Raw genomic sequence first — 19,897 nt, 5'->3', positions numbered from 1 at the left:
TTGTAATTCACGGCCAGCTGTTCTCTCTGGCAATATCCTGAATATTCCCTCATCAGTCTTTTTAGGCCTACTTTTGTTGGGATAGAAGAATGGAATCTACTAGAAATGTATTCCTAGTGGCTGGCACCAGTGTTATCCTTTTGTAGCCAGCTTTTCACACAAGAAGTCTTCCTGCTTTCCTCTGCTTGCTTAATACAATGCTCTCCCTTTCTTTTTGAGGCACAGTTCCTTGATTTGGTTCCATTTTCAAAGCCTTCCTGGAAGACAGCATTTCTTCAGCCCAGGGCCAGGGCAAGTGTGAATCTTGTGAACCGTCAATATTTTTCTTGAGATGATAAATGGCCTGCCGATAAACGAAGGCAGCTGCCAGCTCTGTCTGAGAAACACACCTTCATCCCCAGTTTGTCCGTGCCTGGCTTATTTATGTGCCTTTAAACACTTACACCAGACAAACTTAAAACAGCCTTCTGAGTTATTCCAAAACCGTAATTGCCGTTGTGTGTGAGGTAGATACCAGTCACAAGATTTCAGCAGCTCCAGTGCACACAGAAAGACTCATGTTCACATGGAGCTCTGTGAAATCAGGGAGCTGTGCAGGTAAGGGGCTGCAAATGGGGAGTTTATTTGGGAGGGGTTGGCTTTCAAGCCTCAAATGGGCATAATTTCACCATATAAAAATGTGTTCTGCTAGTAAAGTTTGTGGCTATATCTGCAAAGGTGCCCTAAAGGTTTCCCTCTCCACGCAGAGTGCAAGTAAAGAGAAAGATCCCTAGAAAGGGGATCAGAAATAGTATGGGGAGTTAAGGAGCACCTATAGTGACAGGCCAGCCCAACTTGTGACCACCAAGCCAGATTTAGCTTCCCATCCCTGTATTGTGGCCTCCCATATATATGCATAGCAATCTCTGCCTTCTGCTTGGCAGTTCCAGGCAAAGTGCAAAAGAAAGGATCCCCATAGGTTTCTCAAGCCCCGATGAACAGTCCTGTCCTGCATGGCTGGCGATCTGCACTTGGGTTGGTGGGTCATGCCTGTCCGATCTAGGAGACTGATTTGGACCCATGGGCTTTGACGTTCTTGTGGCTTTTCATTTGAAAAGCAATGCCATGTGTCCTGCATCTGGTCAATACGATCTTCGTTTTTCCTTACAGTTTGCCCCTTTTGCAGTATATATGGGTTAGCCCATATGACTTAAAAAAAGAAAAAGAAAACAACAACAACAACAACAACAACAACAACAACAACAACAACAACAGGCAAATAGGCAATTCTGTTGCAAACTACTCGCTTGGTGCATCTTTCTGTATCTCTGCAGTCAAATACCATCATCCTATAACCTAGCAGATAACTAAGCAGTTTTCCTCTTCCTCCATCACCTTCTTTCCTGGGTGATTCCTAAACAGCATAGATTGCATTTGTCTGTAGTTAAAGTGCCCTCTTGTGGCACAAATGAGATTTTCCTCCTTCCTCCAAATGTCCTTACAGGAGAAATCTTTGGATGTTTTCTTTGTTGCTGTGAAATAAAGTCAAGCCACTGCCCCTGCTTTTAAAATCTTTATAGCTTCAGTTTCACTTGGCAGACAGCGATGGTGGCCAGTAGTTATCATCATGGTGATTCAAGCATTTCTGTAATAGCTGGGGGAAAGAAATTATCCACATTGTAGCTATAGTAGGTTGAGATTCATCCTTTTCTTACATACAGAAGATAGCAAATAATCATATTTAGGGTTACAGATGCTGCTGTAAATAGATGAAAGACATTTGTCTCTGCTCCATTCTTCTCTTTGGGTTATATCCTCATCAGGCATAAACTGGAGCACTAGCCTGCCAGACCATGCCAGGATCAGCCTAGTATGTGCATCAGCCTCAATTCATCCCTTTACTGCAGTGTGCTATGCCAAACCATCCCCCGTTAACATCAAGAGTAATTTTGCCATTGATTTCAGTAGCTTCACGGCTTATTGGTTAGGAAAGAGGTGACTGAAGAACAGGCAGACATTTGTCTTAAACGTTCTCAAAAGTGATCCACACAGAAAGCCAGTTGCGGACACACTTGCCAATGTGAATTCAAGGTTAGCAGTCACTGTGGAAGTATGTAGCTGGATTTAAACGAGGCTTTAATAAAAGGAAGGAGTTAATTGCTTGCTGTTGCAGGTGTTTTCGCATTCTCACAATATTTATGGAACGTTTCACGCTGCCATTGATTGTAGCTGAAGTTTGTGAGTCAAGTTAGGGATCAGTTGATGTGGACATTTACTTTGTTGTTGTTATAGGAGGCAAAGCTTGGTTTATATTTGGGTTTTTGTTCTATTGAAGAAGGGCATTCTTAAAAGATAACTTCATACTATGAAGTTGTTCTGCAAACCTGATGCAATATTTCTTTCAGTGTTATCATCTCATTATAGTGGGAAGTTCAGGAACAATCTTTACGGGGTGTGTTTCTGCCTACGGGGTACCTATGGGGTGTGAGGTACAAGGGTTATAGGGTATTTTTTAAAAAACAACAACAACCCATTTGTTTATAAATGTGTATCATGAACCACCACCTGTACATATGAGGGTGCAGGGACAAGTGCATAGGCAGCAACAGATGATGTTAATCAACTCCAAAGCCAGCCTAGCTCTTGTCACATCAAAATAAAAATTAAAAAAACTTGCTGTTGCTTCCCAATCAGCATGTTGAGGGAAAACTGGACGGTGACTCAACTCAGGCAGGTGTTTTTGTCCTCAGCTTTTGCATTGCAGCCAGGTTCCTATTAGAGTCTGTTTTAGGGTATACCATACCAAATGTCTCTCCGCCTTGTATAGTTGGGAAGCGTGGTTCCCAACAATATTGTTGTATATTGCATTAGTTCACATTCCAGGAACATTCTTTCGATTGGTATAATAGGATCATGTTTACAAATGACCTGTTTGCCACTCAGACTTGTTTACATTTGAACAAGTCCACGATGAGATCAGGGAGTCTTAACTTCTCTTTCATCTGCCTGTGGCTTGTGAGCAGGTGTAGCATATGGAAACAAGCCACCAGCACTAAGTCACAACCTTGGAGGAGTGGGGAGCAAGGGAAGAGGTGGATCTGAACCAACAACATTCTGGTGTGGAGTTGCTGACAGAGTTCCCATCAGACTAGAGATTTCACAGAGAAATACTAGAATCTGTGACTGGTCTAGGGATTTTAACTGGAAAATCATCATCAAAGATTAACAGTCCTGGGATGAAACCTGGGCATGGCAACCTCTAAATCTTAATGCTGTAAACAGGCCTTGAGTCTTTATGCAGCATGGATATATGTTTCCTTGTATCCTATAGGGAATATATGTTCGTCATCACCCAGTGCAGCACACATGTAATGGACATACTGTCTGTCAGTCCTTGGAGACATGGTCCGCCCTTTTTTTGTATTCTCTGTTTCAAAATCCTCCAGTGCTGCAATCTGTTCAGTAACTCCCTTCTGGGATTATTTATTGTCAAAACAGCAATCAACAGAGTTTTAAAACCGGCTCAAAAGCTCTCTTGGCGTCCCTTTAGGATAGTTTCCAGGCACCACATTTGTTTGATACCAAAGCTGTTGTAAATCACTCCAAAATGTTCACTGATGTCATCTATTCATCCATAGGTGTTCTTTGGGCCTCCTTCTAACATTGCAGGAGTTGCTTAGGATTTTGTGTGGAAGTGTAACTGAGGTGCCAGTGGTGGGTCTCACAATCATTAGGTGCCGGGAGCTATGTCGATAGATGATTGTGTTGCAGGGGCATTTCTGAAACACTGCAGAACAGAAAAAGAAAGAAATAAAAAAGCAACATTGTAGAGCATAAAATAGTTGAGCATGGAATACTGAAGAACCGACCCCTCCAAGTCATTCTTAGGCAAGACATTTGTCCCTCAGTCTAACAAGGTTCAATGGTTAAATAAAATAGGATATTTTGCCAACTGCTTTGAAAATAGGGTGCAAAAGAAACCTAAGACAGGCACTGAGGGAATGCTTATTCTTGGCTATGGTCTTTACACTGTAGTAGAGGGAAAGGTGATACAGTATTCTTTCACAGAGCTGATAGGCCAACAAAGAACTGCTACAGTTAAATAGACTAATTCACCTGGGATTGGTTCTGCTGTCTGTTGTGGTTGCTTTTCTACCAGTGGGGCAATGTTAATTAGCCAGAGTACAACACGAGATCAGCATGATTAAAATCATGTCATTTCATTTCTCAATAACAGTTCAGTGGAAAAGTAGACACCCCCCCCCCCCCGCTACTGCCCTGCTGCAGGTTAATGGGCAAATTCATTTCAACCACCCCGCCTTCACCTCTTGTTTAGTCTTTTCTGCTTAGGGCCGCACCTCAACTGTTACATACCCATTTTGCTTTCAGCGCATTCACCGGGATGAGTCTCCCTTTCATTTGGTATGGTATTCATTGTGATAGACATGCTGAAATCATGTTGGCTGTGCAAAGTGTTAAACAGCCCTTTGGCAGTCAGCATCCGTACCGCAGAAGCACTGGCAAAACAGGACACAAACCCCTCCCTTCTTCCACGTAGAAAACTCTTGCCTGTGTGAGCTCAGTCTCATGGCGGTCCAGTTCACAGACCGCCTTCCCCGAAAGAATCAAGTGAAGCAGGCCTCTGTATCTTCCAGGCATTCCCCCATAGGGTCTGGCTCAGATGGGAGGTTATTTGCAAAGAGGGACCCTATGCCCCACTATTTCATGCAAATGTATGAACCAGAGCTGAGTTGCTTACATACCCTGTATCCTCACAATGCATACATAAGGTGTGAATAAAAAAAAAAAATCAGTTGGGTGAGATGTGAGCAGGTGAACTATGCAAGCATATTGTCAAACCAATAGGAGACCTTCATTTTTAGAAGCTACTCCTGCTGGTGCCATTTTTAATAAAGGAAACTTACTGGAATAGAACATAAATCAATGGGCCTCTTACTGGGATGGCTCCTTTCAAACACCTGCTTGTAAATTAAAAATGAATAGAAACAAAATGCAGCCACCCAGCGTCAGGAAACCAAAAGCAGCCACACAGTTTAGATGTGTTGTTTCTCGAAAGAGTAAAGCCAGAGAATGCTGTAGAAATGTAGCAATAATGATATTTTTAAAAACCCACCAAAAACCAGAGCTCAGGCCAATGTTTTAAGAATGCTGAGCGCATGTTGCTTTTGTGAGCCTGTAATAGCACCACTTATATCTAAAACAGTATGTGTTCCATAAAAAGGGCTGAGTAAATACTGATATAAAGCAGTGCATGGTAAGCTCCAGCCAAAGAAGGTAACAGGGGAATGTGAGCAAGCAGTAGGCTACTTTTCAGATAGTCTGCTCTTGGAACCCCATGGAGCCAATCACTAGTGCCTGGCACATGTTAAATCTATATTAAAATTTTGATGAAGAAAATTGGGTTGGGGTTCATACATAACACATTTGTACCCTGTGGGGACAGACCTTTATCATTGCTGGTGCAGTTGCCCACCCGCCTCAAATGATGTCTAAATTGATATCCATGTATGCTGTAACTAGTGGATTAGCAGGGTCATTCCCCAGTTGTGGTTCCAGGGTATGGTGTGAAATCTTGCTGCCTCTGCTTCTCGCATGGAAAGAAGATGGGATGTAAATTGTTTAAAATAAATTTATAATGACACATATTCCTATAGGCTTGGAGGTTGATCTGAGCCTGTTGAGACAGAAGGTCGCACAACACCTTCTGCCAAAATAAAGGTTTCTTCCCCTTCCCTTCCATCAAAAATTGGCAAAACTTCTTTCTGACATTCTCTTAAAAGTATCCTGCTAAATTTAAGCAAATAGATGTCCTTTTCAGAAAAAAGTGGTCCCATCATCATTTTCAAACTGAGTTATTTTAGATTTCTTCATTGAGTAGGAGGGTAAATGGTTATGTGCTCCTGGGGGCAAATGCAATCATATTGAATAGGTTTAAAGGAGGGGTGTGTGTGTCATGCTGAATAATGAAGTTAACAGACACCAGGTTTCCATCTTGAGCTGCACAGTGCTTTGTCCATCTTAAACTGTTTCCTGAAAGTCCCAGCTTCTGTTTAATGCAATCACTTTTATGCTTTTATGTTCTGTTCTGAAGCAGTTTAAGAATTACAACTTCATAGATATCGGCAGTGAGCTGAGGCTTCCTCATACCAACTCACTTAATGGCCAGTTGTATTTCTTGACATGATCTAGTCATTTGGCCTGTTAAAAACAACCCCCCCCCCCACCTCAACCCACTGCAGGGAACAAAGTGGTCCCTGTTGGTGAAACTGAGAACAATCCCTAGGGCTGTTTTGATTTATGGTTGCCTTATCTGGGCTGACGAGATCAAGATGTCCTGATCTGCTGAGATCTCTAGACCATCTTGCTCGGCTCGGCGAGAGTCTAAATAGTGTCGCTTCAATGAATTACCTGTGCCCTTTCACGGGGGCAACAACTTTTCTACAGCTGCAGGTCACACTTTTGCGTCTGTGTGGTATAAACTAGGCCTCATCGTGGAATTGTAATAAATCGCCTGCATGTTGAGCTGGCAGTGTAACCCTTTCAGGAGCCAACTGTTCATTGCAAACTGGACAGCAAGCGGTGATAAAAGGAAATCGGTTAGGGGGCAGAGACGTTCCTTTTCCCCCTGCTGGGTCTGCCAGTTAACCCTGCCAGAAACCAGAAAACCAGGCTAGAGGTGTCAATAGAAAATGAGCTAGAGGAGGAGGGAAAACATTGCAGAAGCCAGAACAGTTTCCTAGCAAATCTACTTGACTCCTGCTCTGACTGGGGATGAGGACCCTCAACAGCCTGAGCTGCATTAACAGGAACAGCATGATACAATTTGCAAACTCTTCTACACTTTGGAAACTGCTGGGGGGGGGGGGAGAGACACAAATACAGAACAGCCCCTGATGGAATCTGGATTGTATTTTATATGGATGCGGTGTTTGTTTCTTAAGAGCCACGTGGATTTATGTGGCATGTTTATAAGAAACTAAGGATCTGTGTGTCAGTGCTACGCAGGTGGGGTCAGAATGTAAGCAAAATCCCTGCTCGTCCTTATTGCAACCTGCAAAAGAGATTTGTGCATCCTCTTCCCTCCTCATTCTGGTACTCGTTTCTTTCTGGAATTACCTTTTTTCTAACAGGTGTTGTTTCTAGCTCCATACCGCAAAGTGTTTAACGTATTACCACTTCCCATCACAGAAGTGTGTGAATGGCATCAGGGCATGCATGCTTATTTGTTGGGATGTAGTACAGTGGGTTTGTCACGTGAGAGAAGTTTTGCTTTGATTTCCTCTTAATATGGAACTGGGTCCATCAGGGCCTCTGGGGAGTCCATGGGAACTGCAGGGGAAGTGCTATGCAAGATATTTGTGTTTGACCTTGACATTTACAAGGGCATGCATCTCTAGCCTGTATGAAGTATATCAGATGCAGCCACAAGCATGTGTGAAATGGGCAAGGGCTAATGTACAGATTTAACATAAAAAGCCCCAAGACGTACTACTGTGTTTCACTGTGTTTAAAGAATATAATGAACCTGATCCCTAATATTCTGTTAGTATTTTTCCTGTTAATCTATAGCACAAGTAATCAGAGGCCTGTAACCAGGGCTTCCAGAAAACTCTTATTCTTAGGTGGCATTCCATCATATCTCCCTAAAACATAAAGAGCAGCTCTTGTTTCAAAGCACCCCGGGCCCATTAAACTACCTGGAACTAATGCTGCTGCTACAGGGTGATTTGTTTCTGAGATTTTCTTCTGACAGGCCCCTAACTTGGATCATATACTGCCTGATCTTGATGACCTTTGATGCAAAGACTCCAGATCTAAAGAGCAGTGAAAGCCCAGAGCGAAGTACACCTTCTGACTCCAGCCATAGACAGTTAATGTTCCTTCTAGGAGGCCGTGAAATCAATCTTCCAGGTCAATATGTGGCCTGCCTCAGCATTATGTTTATGCATTTCTGACAGAGCTGGTTGCCGCCTCACTTGCATTGGTGAACCTTTCCTTGTTTTAGCTGATTTCAGCTCATACCTCTTTGAACATTTCATTGCCAATATGCAGTCTTCTGTCACCCAGCTGCAACAGTGAAACCAACACTCTCTTCTGCAGATTTCAAGGGCACAATGTTCTACTGCTTACTCTTAGACCAGAAAAGGAGAAGTAACTATCAATCTGTCTTTCTTTCCTGTAGTGCACTAGGAAATTATCACAGTGTTTGTTAAGCACAATGACTCAAATGAATCAGGAAGCTCAGCCCTGAACAGCCTTTGGCTTCATCTGGTATCCTCTGCCTCACCCACAGTAGTGGTCCAGCCTTCATCATGTCCTCCACAATTGCTAGTCTGCTACACTACCTCATATTAATGAGAAGCTGCATCTGTGCCCCAGAGTTAAGGGGCAGTAGGAATCCAGGCATTTTGAACCACCAAAAGTTTGGTTGCTGGTCAGAACCAGAAATACAGACTTTCATCAAGATGTTGCTAATTGTCAACCACTGCATTTTGAGCTTCCAAATTGTTGAGAGCGAAGGTGGTTCTATCTTTTGTTATCTAGTGTTGCCAAGAACTCAGTTAAACTGAAACTCTGCACTTACCCGGAGACTGTGTGTGCATTTTAGCTTTGCTCTGAGCAGCGCACCTGGTGCCATTGTGGTGAATCAGAGAAAGTGATTGTTGTTCAAATTTAAGCACATCCCAGTTTAGCAGTAAGCTAAAGAAAGTCCCCAACAACAACAGTACTTGAGATTGAACTGTGCAAGGGTCTGAAAGACATATGCTCAAGCCTAATTAGTTCCTGGAACTTTTGCCACTAAACTCTTATTCAATTATCAATTAACTCTAGGAAAGTAACAATAGGGCATCCTCCAGCAAGCATCTTCTCCCACTAATTGGATTATATTCCTTTGGAAACATCCCCACCTTTCCCAATGAGGGACATCTCAGTCACCTGGCTGTGAGCTTTGATTAACCAGAGCTCTCTCATGACCTCCCTGCCTCTCTCTGGCAGGAAAATTGTATTGTGATGTTTATTGACAGCTATATCCTTGGCATTCAATGCCCCTTCCTTCCAGCCCTGTCCTTAATGAGATCACTCTTTGTGTTACAGCTCATGCCCATCAAGAAGTTTCTTTCTTACAACTAACTGGACACTTCTCATTCTCCACTATGACCAATCTTTCTCCACTGAAGCTGTCCCATGCCTCTCTCCTATTCATTCAGCTTTTTGAAATCCTCCAGGATGCTCTTCCACAACATCCTGTTCCAACTCTCTGACACCATGGATGCCATTGGGAGTCAGACTACTTCTTCAGCTTACCTGGATCACAAATCTTGCCTCCTTTCTGCTTCCCTTCTTCTTAGCCATGCCCATTTCCTCCTCTTACATTAGTCAAGACCCTTGCAGGAAGCACAAGCCAGTGTTACCCTGAAAGGAAGCCTTTTCATGGAACCTAGGGTAGGGAGAGGATTTATCTCAGTGGGAATTTATGAAACATAGCCTACCCTGAGCCACCCCATCAACACTTGAGACTAGAAAATGTTTTTCTGCTCGTTTACTGAAAGCTCACAAGCTTGCTGTTAATGATGTCCAGGCGGATTAGCCTCAAATAATTTGTGCTTAGTTTTTGTTGAGAGTCTGAGACCCAGCCCTGACCTTGCACCCGCAGGTCACAGTAAAACTCTGAAAGCAATAAAACTCTTTACTCTCCCTTCCTTGGGACAGGTAATTATTAATGTCTTCCTCCTGCCTCTATCTTGCTCATTCCCATAATCTCGCTGTCTCTGAACTCTAGTGCTGCTCCAAAATCCAGTGATATGCATTTGAGCTTTTTCCTATAGTAACTTTTCCCTGCCCATCTTCACCCGATATAAGGCACTTGCTCTGCTTCTTTTTAGCTTTGGAACAGGAAATGTTTACACTTATGGTTTGGGCAATGCAAGTTTGAGTAGCTTCTGTGACAACATGGATAAGATACAGGTTTGTGAGTTGTATGTATGTATAGGAACATGAGCAAATCTAGAAGCACGAGTGTTTGCTTGAATCTTGTCATGATTTTGATCTTGTGTGTGTCATGAATTTGGTCCCAAAAGTTAAATACGATCTATACAGTTAATATTGTAATGATTTAAGAGGTGACTTTCAATGTGACTGTCAGTCTTCTCTCTCTCTCTCTGTAATAAATTTCCTATGAACTTCTCCACCAGAGGGGACCACTATCAGTAGCAATCAAACTTTAATAATCAGGCAACAATTTCCTAAATACCTTCTTATTAGTTATAGTTAACGGGTGCTGAAAATAACCGCCATGAGATTTCCTCGCAAAGTGAAATTTTCATATTTGTAGTTGTAGATGTGTGAGAGGAATAAACAGAGGATTAAATAGACTCATAGATATTACAGGTTCAGTTCCAGACCAGCACAATAAAGTGAATATTGTACTAAAGTGAGTTACAATGGTTTCCCAGTGCATTTAGAAGTTATGTTGACACTATAGAGTTGCTTATTAAGCCATGACCCGCTAGCTGCAGGAATGGGAAGGGAAAACCCACCTCCAACCCTAGCCAGCTCCACTCCTGTGGCAAGAAGCGGGACGGCAGGAGCAGGGGGCTTCCTTCTCCTGGAAGCAGCTGGGCTGCCTGCAGCTGCACCCGCAACCTCCTCCTAAGCAGTAATGTAGGTGAAATACAATAAAACAGGGTGTTCCTGTAATAAGTTTCCAAGCAGTTATTGCTGATTCAAATACGCAAAAGCAGTGATGACTTGTCCAAAGTATTGACAGTTAAACCAATTGCATGGAATGAGGCATGATGGGGAAGAATATGTTCTGATTACAGAGTAGTTAAACGAGAATGCAAATGACCTTTGCAGCAATGGTATGACATATAACTCTAATGAACATAATCACCCTGGGCATGCAATATCACTGTTCCACAAGGTGGATATATCCATAGAACTAAACGGGTAGGTTTCATACATCCCTGATTTTAAATACCTTAAACTTTCATTGTATAATTTGGATAAAACTGAAGATAGTTTCCCCCCCCCCCCTATGCTAGCACAGAAACCACTTGTGCTATTTACCACCTGCTCTCTAGGTTAGCAATTTATGACCTGCTCTCTAGGTGTACTTTCCATTGTTGCTTTCTTTAGCAAGGTGTTAAGTCTCTTGAAATCTGCCAATGGCCACCTGCCCTTGGACTAGTAGGATTACTGGGGGTGTGAATTCGGATTCAACACTGAGTTAACAGTGGTCTTGCAGAGATCTCTGTACTATTTGACTTGTGCTTCAAGTGGTTTAATGCACAGAGAAGGTCTGAAAGCTTGAGTTGATTTGTTTTTAAAGGGGTCACGCACTGGGATTTTATTTGATACAGTACATCTGTGTCTAGCCCTTTATATTACCTTTCCTTTCACAGGTCTTCTTTACAGTGGCTTAGGACTTTTTATTCATTTAGTCACTCTAATGCTGGTGTCAACAGACGCTTTTTGCTTCACTGGAACTTATAGAACGAATGTTGTTTTAAATGGAGACACCCTTTAATTGTGCTATAAAGTTGGTGGTCAAGGTAGGACCTTGCATTTTATCCTCAATGTCCTCCTTTTTTACTCAGTTTAGACATTGCTTTTTCTCCTATTGTAGTTGCAACTATTCCTTGTGGCTTCTATGGTAATTCTGGTGTGCGTTGTGCTTCCCAATGTCTGTATCATTAACCTAGACCCGGGATGAAGAACCGCAGGCCTGCAGGGCTTCTCTATCCGGCCCTTTGTACTCCCAGGACACACACCCCTTCCCAACCTTGCTTTTCATTCTTCTTGAGTCTTTATGCTTTCCTGAATGGATGGAGAGGGTGTGGCTGTGTGTGTTTGTGTGTAGAAACTAGCCCACAGAACACAGGTAAAATTCATATTCATTCCTCTGCCCACCTTTGCCTTTGGCTCTACCCACCCCTGGCATTTAGCTTCTGGAAGGTTCCTCAGAAAGAAAAGCAGGTCTTGAGCTGAAAAACATTCCCAATCCTTTTCTATACCATGCTGTTATGGATGCTGTCTGGTCAAACCCTTTTTTGCTTGACATTGCTTGCTAATGTGCCGAATGTTTGACAGGTGTTTCCTAATGGACCCAATGGCTAGGAAGCAGGGCCAGCCCAAGGCATTCACCGTTTAGAGCAGAAGCAGATGGTGCCCCTGTCCTCTCCATTCACACAAACAAATGGAGACAGCAGGTAACAATAATAGGAAGGCGAATGCCAACTTTAGCTTCCCCAACTCTTCTTTACTGCATCTGCTTCTGCACCTGTGGAGAACAGCAGCCTTTTGAGGAGCCAGAAGGTGGAGCCATCTAGCCTCACCTGTGGAGAGCAAAAGTGAGAACTTGGCCACACCTTACCTATTTCTAAGGAGAAGTCTGTTTAATTGGAGGTGTCTATGGGCTGATTGAGTCAGCACTAAAGGGGGAGCTGATGCTAACGGTGAAGGTTACTCTTTGAGTTGGTTCTTTGGGTTAGGATGAGAGCGAGGAAACTCCCCATTGGCAATTGTTTGTGAATGGGCTTGCTCCTACGTCAAAGATGGAGGGGTGAGTCAACCTGACTTCTAAGTGAGAGGTAGATGCTGGGGAACTGCCTTTGTGGTGAGAGCATGAATGCAGCTCACTAGTGCACAAAGTGTGGATGATGGGGCACCTGATGTTTGCTATTTTGTATTATATTTGCTTTTGTATTAATCTGTTCACTGCTTGGGGGACCTTTGAGCCAAAAAGTGGAATATAGACAAACCAATGAATGAATGAAAGCCAAAGTGTGTAATAAGCAAGGCCAGCCAAGTTATTTAGTACCTGAGTCAGAAAATCCCACAAGTACCTCCCTCCCTCCCTGGTAGTAAAAGTAAAATAGAAACAAATTAAATAGCAAACCATTTATTGCCCTTTCATGACACCTGAAATCAGATGTCTGACATGGCTCTCTCACTCAGCCTAACAGCAGTGTTTCTTGTTTTACATTTTGAATGGGAAAGACCACTCTGGAATGTCTGGAATATGAAAAGCATCGGAGTTTAGGGGAAATGACTCCTAAACATGGCCCAGCTAAGGAGACCCAATTAACTGGCAGACCTGTAGGTTATACTTTCCTTTTCCCACCTCTAAGCCATGTAGATACATGCTAAATGAACTCAGAAGCATAAATTAAGCACAAAGGCTATCCATCCATCAGCAATCATCATGGTGGGAATGAAAACCCCTCAACCCGGTCTCCAGCTAATCTCTGGCTATTCGTGCCATTTCATTTAGGGGTCCCCAGCGTGGAACCCATGGGCACCGTAACACCCTCAGACATTCTCCTTGACACCCACCAAGGCATCCTGTCACTTCCTCCCCCCCCCTTTTTAGTTGAGGCTTATGGGCTTTTTATTGTTGCTTGTTTGGGGGTGCTCTCTGCTTTTTAAAATTTGGGTAGCATTTGTCTGGGGGAGGTATAGGTATTTTGCCTGTTTACAGGAGGGGGCAGTTCTGAGCAGGATAGTAATGGAGTTTTTACTATTCAAATACATCTATTTGCAAATATATTTTCCAATTCATTCCTTTTTGCTTAGAAGAAAAGTTGGGCAGGTGAAAGTTATTTCTGCAGTTCTGCTTTCTTATTCCTTATGTGAAAATGCATCTCTTGGTTGTGCTATGTGAAGAAAGAGCCTCTTCCCCTCCTTCCCCCTTTATCTGCTCTGGATGTTGCAAACTTACTCCTGCTGAGATCCCAGGAAAGTCCTATTCTGTCATCTGCTTTTGTTAAGAAATAAAAAGCATTGCTTTTGCATTTGTCAACATTAAGCCTCATTTGCTGAGCATCAGCCAAGCAACATGGCTGGGAGAAAGAGACTCTAACATTTCTATGCTGGCTTTTCTTTCTTCTTCTGGTCTCCCCCCCCCTCCTGCTGCATCCACTCGGATGCCCAATTCCATGTTGTCAGCAGACTTAACCAGTTTTCAGTCAGCTTCTCAGAGCCATTTATATAAATTAGGCCTAGCAGGGGCTCCCAGAATCGCACAGCAACAAACATTACTTTGCATTTGTTGACTTTAATTTTCACATTGCCGTATGTTGACCCAATTCCGGAGTAGCTGTAAATCGTGGGTTGCTTTTTGGCTGTGTTTTCTCAGCCCTGCCAGTGAATTTGGGAAGCCTAAAAATTCTGTCTCCCCGAGTCATTTGCATAACCTAAAAACGGCAGCGGGAAAGTCATATGCACTGACCTAATTTAGCTACTTCGGCCATTTCATCTCCTTTCTGTTCCACTGCCTGATCTGTAGCCATTCTTATTTTGTAACCCTGACTCATTGCTGCTTTCCACTAAATTTGTCACTTTCTCTGGGGAATTTAGCTAAGCTGCCTACAAAACCTGGTTGGGTTGCTATAAGGGCAAAAAGTACTTTAGCAGTTTAAATGGGAGAGAAGGAACAGAGACTTAACAGAATTTCTGGAATATTTGCTTTATTTACAAATCTACAAGTAGATAAAGGGAGGCAAAGAGGCAAGTGGGAGATCTCCCAGAGATCAGGACAACCCTCCAGCTTTGTGTTTCCTCTAAGCACCTTGGTTATGGATCATTCATCATGATTTGTTTCCAGGAAGATTAGATGACACTGGTTACTTACTAAGAATTCATTCTGATTTGTTTTCAGGGAGGGTAGATGATATTATATCAAGCAAATGATATTCCACACTTTCCAGTGCATCACCTTTCTTATCGCAAAAAGTCTGATTTTTTGAGGTGTGTAGCTTGCTCCCCCCCCCCCCCATATCCATTTTAATTGCACAGCCTTAATTTTCCAGTATGTGATTGAATCCCACCTGAAAATAGTGGCAGTTTGGAATCACTCTTGTTAGTAACTCTCATTTCTCTCTCCCCCCCCCCCCATTTCCAACAGCAAATATTACTGTTTCTCTTAGATCTATTCATATTTTCTTTTTTAAAAAATTATACATTGTCTTTTTGCAAACCAAACATCAAGTGGGGGTATGGGTGGATGTGTATGCATGCTGGATACTATTTCTGCAAACCCAGGTGTACACACAAGCTTGCTGATACCTCTTGGACATGTCTTGTGCCATTACGTAAGCTTTGACAGTCACCTCTGTCAAATATCAGAAAGATCTCTGCCATAGATCATGTATGTGTGTGTGCACATATACAAAGTGCTTCTATGTTTTAGGGAGAGGTCCTGAGATTTTTTTCTCCCCCACTCCTCCACTGTTTTCCCCAATGCTTCACCCAAATTAAAGCTTTGATTTGGAGCTGGGTTTCTGCGATTCAGTTTGACTAGTTCATTTCTCCTGGGAAAGGCAGGTTTGGTTGCCTTTCAGTACAGGAGAAAAGGTGAGGTCTTTTCTGTTAGCGTGAATATGAAAGAAAAGCCTAAAGAGAAGAAATGCCCATTCGAAGGGCAGAAAGTCACAGCATTTCTGCTGCTACTTTCCGGGAACAAAAATAGCAAGAGCTGGTCCCAGCTGCTGGCCACTGTGGGTTTGAAAAGGTTATCAAGACATTATAGCATATAAACAGCAGAGCTATTAGCTCTGAGCTGTGAAAAGTTTCTAACCTTCACAGCGAAAACCTTAAATTATTTTTGAAGTGTTAATGAAAGTCAGCTCTCCAAAGATGGATGTGGAGCAAGGAATTGCATCAGACAAATGGCAAGTAATGTATTAATAGTTATTGCTTCAGAAGGCCCTGGGGGGGGGGGGTCTGAGGTGGCTGAAAGTCAGCCACCTTCATATGAATCTCTCCCATGAAAAAAAGAAAATCCTGGGTGTAATATTGATCATGCCCAACCCACTAGGAGGTATTCCTCCTCCAATGGTTCCAGGCAAGGAAATCATAAAAGAGCTCCAACTTTCTGGCTGTGATGTTACATTATGTCCCATGGCGTCTTGGCTCCTCCTGCAAGCTGCAGCAAAAGGGGGAGGAGGGCAGAAGGAGAAGGAGTTCAGCACAGTCAAAGGAAAAACAAGATTGACTCAATTTCTCTTCACTGGAAACCACACATTCAGATTTCATTTCTCCACAGGATTGGTCTCAGCGAAAAATCATAGATGGGGTGGGGGGGGGTCAGTGGTTTATTCCTCCAGGGTTAGGGGAGACTTCATGTTCCAATAACTACAGTGGTACCTCGGGTTACAGACGCTTCAGGCTACAGACTCAGAACCCAGAAATAGTACCTTGGGTTAAGAACTTTACTTCAGGATGAGAACAGAAATCGCACGGTGGCAGCGGGAGGCCCCATTAGCTAAAGTGGTACCTCAGGCTAAGAAGTTTCAGGTTAAGAACGGACCTCCAGAACGAGTTAAGTTATTAACCCGAAGTACCACTGTACTGTTTTGGTCCACTGCTAATAACCCCATGGAGAAATATTATCAGGTATAGCTCAGTACAGCACAAGACTCTTACCCTCAGGTTTGTGGGTTCAAGCCTCATGTTGGTCAAAAGATTCCTGCATTGCAGGGGATTGGACCAGATGGCCCTCATGGTCCCTTTCAACTTTACAATTCTGTGATTCTGTTATCTGAACGACGCCATGAGCTAATCCCAGGCTTTGCTTTTAGCAAGCATTTGGATAAAATATATGCATCATTATTGAGCATTTGAGTCTGTCTTGGCACTGTCCTTTCCCAAGACAGTGTAATATAGCGGCTAAAGTGCTGGACTTAGACCAAAGTTATCAGGATTCAAATTCCTGCTCAGCCTGAAATTTTGTGTTAACTTTGGGCCAATCTTTACATCTCAGTCTAGCATACTGAACTTTTAGTTCAGGGGTTGCCAAACTGGTGCCATGATGCCTGCGTAGATAGGGTCCCAAAACTTCCTAGAAAAAAGTTATGCAGCAAAATGTGCAAGTACCCTTTATGAGGTTCATATTGCCTCATACTTCAGAGCAGTTCCTGGCCTTGGAAGAATCCACCCCCATTTATTCCAATTGGTTGGGCAGTCAACAGCTCCCCTCCTTTGGGGGACAGATAAGAAGCAGGGAAGAATCCCTAACTCCCTTCATGGTTGGCCTTCCTACTTTTCTAGCATAGGAAGGCATTTTTATTTGTGGGGTAGTGGTGAGGGGACTGTCTTTCCCCCTTTTATTGCCCCAGAGGGCATTTTGGTGAAGGTGGAGAAGCAGGGAGGGGTATACCTTTCCTCTTTTTTTAGACCTCGAGGCCATTTTGATGGGGGGGGGGATAGAGAGAAGAGGCAATGGGGATGCCTGCCCAGCTTGCTTCATCTTAGAATCGGTGAGCTTTCTAAGGGTCCCAGAAGGTGACAGTAAAACCTGTTGATTTTTAGGAGTGTTGTATTAGCCATTTATAGATGCCTTCCCCTCCCTTGCTTCATAGACTGCCTTCCTGCTCTTTTATGCATTTTGATTTAGAGTGGGGGAGGGAGCGGCAAGTGGGATGCCCCCCCCCCGCCTTGAGTCTTGTCTCTTTGCTTTTCCTTGCCCTGAAGGACATTTCTATTTGGGGCTTTATGCCCTTGGTGTCAGGTGCATCATGTACCCATTCAAAGCAGTCCACAGTCAGCTACCCAAGGTGAGTCACTCTGGGTACATGAGCTGCAGAACACTTGATTTCCTTTTCTGTCCCCTTTCTGCCATTTGTTTGGCTAGCTCTTTCTTTCTAGTGAAATTCTCCTCCCACTTTCAATCTCTGTAGCAACAAATGGAATATGGTTCAACTGGTAGCTTGAGCCCAATGCAGACTGGGTTCCTCTTTCTGCAGATTGGGTTCCTCCTCCCATCCTTTTATTTGCTGGCTGCAATATGTTTTGTGTCATATAGGGGAGGAAAGTAACCTATTTGCCTCTGTAGTGGAAAATGTCTGCTGTATATTCATGGCTGTATATTCAAATCCTTTCGATGTTGTGGCCACTGCAGCAGGTTGAGATGCTCTTTCTTAGTCAACAAGATCCAAATAACACAGGACTTAATGCAAATAAACATCAGAGTGGGATGGGGGGCAGGGATGTAGGTGGCTACATTAGCCAGGCTGGGTAAGTTCAGTTATATATATAATCATTAAAGTGGCTTCATTAAGAATGTATCTTAAGAGACAGCAACACTACTTGGTGTGGAGTCAGCAATCCAGAAGGAATGGCTTCACAGTGTGAGTCTATGCATGTTTATACAAAAGCAAGTCCCACTGTATTTAGTGATGCTTACTCCCAAGAAGGTGTGTCTAGGATTTCAGTCATTGGAGACGATACCTTTTAGGCTCCAATCCTTTACCCAATTACCAGGGACTAAGACCCACTAAACTAAACAGGGCTTGTTTCTGAGTAGGCATGTCTAGGAGTCCAGATAGAGGTTGTAGTTATGCTATCCCTTGGAACATAATGTGGAGAAATTAAATTAGATAGAGTAAACATTTGGGGCTGGCTGTTGCAGTTGTTTTATCTTTCAGGCAGCTGAAATATATCCTGTGAGATAAGTTAAACTGTGTGACAGTGACTGATGCAAAATTGGCCAGTCATCTTCGTGAATGTGTAGGGATTTGCACTCTGGTTTTTCAGGTCAACCAATCACTTGTGGCTTTTTATATAGGAATACAAGCATTATCAATTTTCTTTCAAGTCACACTCCCTTGTGGCAGCCATTTTGTGACTGGAGCCCACAACATACTCTCAACATTTCAAATGTGCCCCTGGGCCCAAAAAGGTTGGCAGTCACTATTCTAGTCTGTGTATCAAAGCTTATTTCTTTAGCCCAACACATTCCCAAACAAACACTGTTTCTTCTGAACTTGTGCTTCTATACATATTTGCCTCCTGCTACTTACATGCATGAGGCACTGAGGCATAGATTTGAAAGAGTTCTTTCATCTCTTACTATAGATAGCAGGAGCTCAGGGAACTCATACAGTATCTCTGCTTCTTCCCCCAAAGAGCTTGGAGCTGCTTAAATATGGTTCCCATGCTGTTTCTCAGTGATGCAGCTTACATGGCCAGGCCAGACCTGCTTAACTTCATCAGTAGAATTGTATCATGTGCTTTTCACATGTTCTTTCAATGCATGAATGGACAGGGACTGGGATAGTGCTTGCTGATCTCGCTCCTGACCTCCAGTTGTCCATCAGAAATGTGAATAAGGCAGTGGAAATTCAAATTGCCCATGTCTCTGCTCAGTTGAGAAGTTTGAGGGAGTAGAGGGTGGTGCGAACACACTGGCAGAGCAAATCTAGCTCTCCAGCCCATGTATTTGCACCATGCTAATCTGCCCACTGCCTCATCTCCTAGCTCTGCCTCTCAGAAAGCAGTAGTATCATGGCCAACCAGAGGTTGAGTGACTGGTGGTGCCCCACCAAGCCATCCACTACTGGAAATGATGCATTTGAACATCTGAACTAAAGTGAAACCCCTGTTTCAACATGCATCTAAAGAGCAACATTTTTTAAAGTGGAAAATTCATGAGCTATTATGTGGTCTGAAGATACTGGCTGTGCCGAAATGACTTCTTAATTTAACTGACCCAATAGTGTGTGGCTTTACTTCACCTAAAGTGGTTTCTGCACTGTTAATTAACTACTTCCAGTTCACATTACTTATATTCTTTTGGATTTTAACCAGTGGCTTTATGGCTTTGTAGGGGGGCAGCTTTGGCCTGCCCAGTTACTGTTGTTCAATTAATATTAGCTCTAAGAAGCAACTCGTTTTCTCTGTTTATTTGGTTGCACCTACCATTATTGCCTTACCTGGTGGGAACCATAAACAGATGTAATTATGCTTCATTAAAATGGTGATTGATAATGGCCTGACTCTACAAGGTGCATTATGAGACTTCCTTTCCCCCCTGCTAGCTGGGCTTATTAATTGTAATGTATAGCATTTTGCATATCCATTAAGTCACAATTAAAATGCACACAAATGAAGTTCA

At 43.1% G+C, this 19,897-nt stretch overlaps 2 protein-coding genes across 2 annotated transcripts in view; one reads left to right on the top strand and one right to left on the bottom strand.

Moving 5' to 3' along the window:
- Positions 1-19,897, top strand: part of BEND5 (BEN domain containing 5) — a 728,817-nt gene that overhangs the window by 682,728 nt on the left and 26,192 nt on the right. The window lies entirely within an intron of this gene.
- The window catches only part of LOC308479120 (uncharacterized protein), a gene marked incomplete at its 5' end in the record, with an annotated part of 58,094 nt that continues 53,230 nt past the window's right edge, over positions 15,034-19,897 (bottom strand). Inside the window, one exon of the transcript XR_013987456.1 lies at positions 15,034-15,928. The remainder of the gene's footprint in view (positions 15,929-19,897) is intronic.

Source organism: Podarcis pityusensis (assembly GCF_964106645.2).
Source record: "Podarcis pityusensis genome assembly, chromosome: 6".
NCBI lineage: Eukaryota > Metazoa > Chordata > Lepidosauria > Squamata > Lacertidae > Podarcis > Podarcis pityusensis.
Note: the sequence above shows the minus strand (reverse complement) of the source record. Positions and strands in the feature narration are given on the sequence as shown.